The sequence below is a fragment of the Triticum urartu genome, chromosome 1A (genome assembly GCF_056163025.1).
Source record: "Triticum urartu cultivar PI428250 chromosome 1A, HENAU_Tu73, whole genome shotgun sequence".
Classification (NCBI taxonomy): domain Eukaryota; kingdom Viridiplantae; phylum Streptophyta; class Magnoliopsida; order Poales; family Poaceae; genus Triticum; species Triticum urartu.
The window spans coordinates 138,607,626-138,611,607 of NC_141873.1; the positions used below are offsets into that span (position 1 = coordinate 138,607,626).

At 48.6% G+C, this 3,982-nt stretch overlaps 1 long non-coding RNA gene across 1 annotated transcript; it reads right to left on the reverse strand.

The window, feature by feature from the left end:
- Positions 1-387: 387 nt before the first annotated feature.
- On the reverse strand, positions 388-3,683 carry LOC147990382 (uncharacterized). Its single transcript, XR_015599373.1, has 2 exons — positions 1,501-3,683; positions 388-1,412 (listed from the first exon to the last, which is right to left on the reverse strand). It is a non-coding gene; the product is annotated as an uncharacterized LOC147990382 (long non-coding RNA).
- Between the last annotated feature and the right edge of the window lie 299 nt (positions 3,684-3,982).

Sequence of the window (3,982 nt, forward strand, 5' to 3'; positions counted from 1 at the left end):
ATTCAGTTCCATCGAAGACTGGGCACGCAGCGGAGACTTTAATTATCCCTGCAATCGACATAGCTAAAACTTCAGGTGGTTAAACTGAATCACACAGAACAAGGGAGCATCTTACTCTGATTCCAATTGAAAGTGCGCTATATCGACTAGAGGGGGGGGTGAATAGGCGATTTTTATGAAAGTCTTCAAAACGTGGAAGTTATGAAGACAAATGATAGAAATAAACCTATTACCCTGCAGCGGAAGGTAGACTACACTAGGCAAGCCATAGTCAAGTATTCAATAGAGTGAAAGCACAATGACTAATAGCAGCAATGTAGTAAGGATCAGGTAGGAAGATATTGTGAAGCCACATAGAACACGCAGTCACTCAGTGAAGACAAAAGATAGTGCGAACATACAATGACTTCACAAGGAGTAACAGTAAGTAAAGGGAAGGGAAGATGAAACCAGTGACTCGCTGAAGACAATGATTTGTTGGACCAGTTCCAGTTGCTGTGACAACTGTACATCTGGTTAGGGCGGCTAGGTATTTAAACCTTAGGACACACAGTCCCGGACACCCAGTTCTGAACACGCAGCTCAGGAAACCCAGTCCTCACCGTATTTCCCTTGGGCTAAGGTCACACAGACCTCGCCCAATCAATCTGGTAAGTCTTCAAGGTAGACTCCCAAACCTTCACAGACTTCGTTCACCGGCAATCCACAATGTCTCTTGGATGCTCAGAACGCGACGCCTAACCGGCTGAAGGATGCACAGTCCTCAAGTGTAATAAGTCTTCAGATCACACAGACAAGAAGACTTAAGTGATGCCTAGTTCTCTTTGGCTCTGGGTGGTTAGGGCTTTATCCTCGCAAGGAATTTTCTCTCAAAGGCTTCGAGGTGGGTTGCTCTCAAACGACAAAAGCCGTACTCTGAATCTGAGCAGCCAACCGTTTATGGTTGTAGGCGGTGGGCTATTTATAGTCACTTGGCAACCCGACCTGATTTGTCTGAAATGACCCTGGGTCACTAAGGAACTGACACGTGTTCCAACGGTCAAATTTCAAACTCACACGGCAACTTTACTTGGCCTACAAGCAAAGCTGACTTGCCCGACTCTGGACAAGATTCGTTCTCAAAGTCTTCACTCGAAGACATAGGTTTTGTTTAAGCATCACTTCAGTCATTCTGAATGGTTCTCTTGGACCCCACTTAACAGTACGGTGGTTCCTATGACTCAACACAGAAGGAGAACTACGAAAGATCTAAGTCTTCGAGCTCCATAGGCTTCATGTGGTGTCTTCTCTTGTCATAGTCTTCAATGTGAATATCTTCATATACCACCTTTGACTTCAATGTCTTCATACATTTTTAGGGGTCATCTCTGGTAGGAAAACCGAATCAATGAGGGACTTCTACCTGTGTTATCCTGCAATTCTCACAAACACATTAGTCCCTCAACTAGGTTTGTCGTCAATACTCCAAAACCAACTAGGGGTGGCACTAGATGCACTTACAAAGAGAGAGGGGTCGTCAACACAGTAGTCGAACTGGGGGTCGCCGGCAGTCTCGGGGTCTACCGGAAAGAAGTAACAGGGGGAACACAATAAATAATAAAGCAATCAAAGCAACACAAAGCATAACATGGCAATACGCGGTGCTAGGAGATCTAACGCAGGGATAGGTGATACCGGCGAAGGGGGAAAACATCCGGGAAAATATTCCCGGTGTTCCGCGTTTTCGGACAGAAGGACCGAAGGGGGAAAGTTGCGTGTTCGATATGATAGGGGTGTGTGGCAGACGAACGGGCTGCGTATCCGAATTCGTCTCATCGTTCTGAGCAACTTCCATGTACAAAGTTTTTCATCCAAGCTACAGATTATTTATATTAATTCTTAAAGTTTTAATCAATTTTCTAATTTTTTCTGGATTTAATTTTAATTCGAAATTAAAAGAATAAATTGCTACGGGTACCCAGAGTTGTACCCAACAGAATGTATGTGTGGCTGGCAGGTGGGGTCAAGGGGGTCCAGTCAGCATTTGACCAGTCAACTATTGACTGGTCAGCTGGGTCAAACATGACCCACGTGTCATGGACTGGGTCAACCCAGTCAACAGTTTAACTAGTCAAACTAGATAGGGGACCCACATGTCATTGGCACAAATGTTAATAAAACAAGTAACTAATTTAAATGGGGGGGCTGCATGCCTTACGCTAGTAGCTACCCTAACACTAATTACCCCTAACTACATTTAATTAGGCACTAATTAATTGGGCTGGCCATGTGCAGAGGCACAAGCCGGCCACTGTGTGGCTGTGCATCACGCACAAAGCGCACACATGCGCATGGCCAAGGCCGTGGCATGGCCGGGATGCAGCAGGCAGCCATGTGTAGAGAGCAACAGCAGGGGAAGCGGCAGCAAGCAATAGTAGAGCAGCGGCAGCGGGGCAAGCAACAAGCAGGGAGAGGCGAGGCGGGGCGCGCAGGAGGCTGTGGGCACGCGCCTTGGCGCGGCCAGGGAGCGGCGGGCGCGACGGCGTGCTGGCGTGTGCGCGGACAGGACCGAGTGAGGGCGTGGGCTGGGCACGCAGGGGCTCACGGCGAGCACGGCCAGCAGCAGGGGAGCGCGGCCACAGCCGCGACAATAGAGCAGTGAACAGGGGCACGGAGCCGAGCTCCCTGTCATGGCGGCCAACACGTGGGACGGCCAAACAACGACGAATTCAAGGGGAAAGAAAAGGGGAACAGGGAGAGGATATCATATCGATCCTGTAGGTGAGCAAAGCGGGCTCGAGGAGGCTCCGGTGAGGCCGAATCGAAGACGGTGAGCGGCGGTGCGGAGGTTGAAGATGACCTCGATCCGGTCGATGTAGGGGCTCCCTGCTACATCTGGTGGTTGTGGTTGAGGCAGTGGTCGACGATGGAGCGGAAGGACGCGCTCAGTGGGCGAGGGGACGACGGTGGCCGCGGCTATGGAGGCGGCATGACGACGGTGACGCTCGGGTGGAGATGGGATCGAGCGAGAGAGGGGCGAGGAAGGAAAAGATAGGGCTAGAGTTCGATCCAGGGACGAGGGTGGTCCCTTATCCTCTCGGCTTGCCGGCGGATGCTCGACGTGTGGCCATCCGCGCCATGGGCGGGTGTGCTGAGGCCACGCCATGGCCTCTGCCTCCTTCTCTGTTGAGACGTAGATGAAAAGGCCAGCCGATGTGGGCTGGGCTGCACTGTAGTAGTGGGCTACCATTCATAGTAGTTTTTGTAACTTACATTTTTTGTAAAAAAAGATAGCTACTGTTCTATTTACCTCGGCCACCAAATGAATTTAGTTTTAAATGGAAAATTTGCACATAATGACTATGTACTATACTAGGCTACCACAAAAGGTTTGGGGTCTAAAGGAATTCGTTCGATTTATGTTTTTGAATTTAAGTGTGTATAATTAAAGTTGCTAGCCCTATTTTAAATAGGTTAAGGGTTTTTTATTAACTCAAATAATGTTTGTTTCCACATGATAATTAAATAGTGATTATCTGCAACCCAACGAACATTTTTGTTGGATAGTTTAAAGAAATAGAAATTTCACTAGTTAGTAGAATTTGTATTTGCATTGATTTTGAAACGAGTGCGGTTTAACAAAAAATTAATTAGGATGACATGGCATCATTATTAGAGGGTTACTCTAGCTTAATTATCCGGGCGTCACATTAACGCGGTTGATGTAGTCGAACGTCTTCACGATCCAACCGATCCAAACACCGAACGTACGGCACCTCCGTGTTCAGCACACATTTAGTTTGATGACGTCCCTCGAACTCTTGATCCAGTAGAGGGTCGAGGGAGAGTTCAGAAAGCAGAACGGCGTGGTGCCGGTGATGGTGATGTGATCCACGCAGGGCTTCGCCTAAGCACGACAACACTATGACCGGAGGAGTAAACTGTGGAGGAGGGCACTGCACACGGCTAAGAGAACAACTGTTGTGCCTTTGGGGTGCCCCCC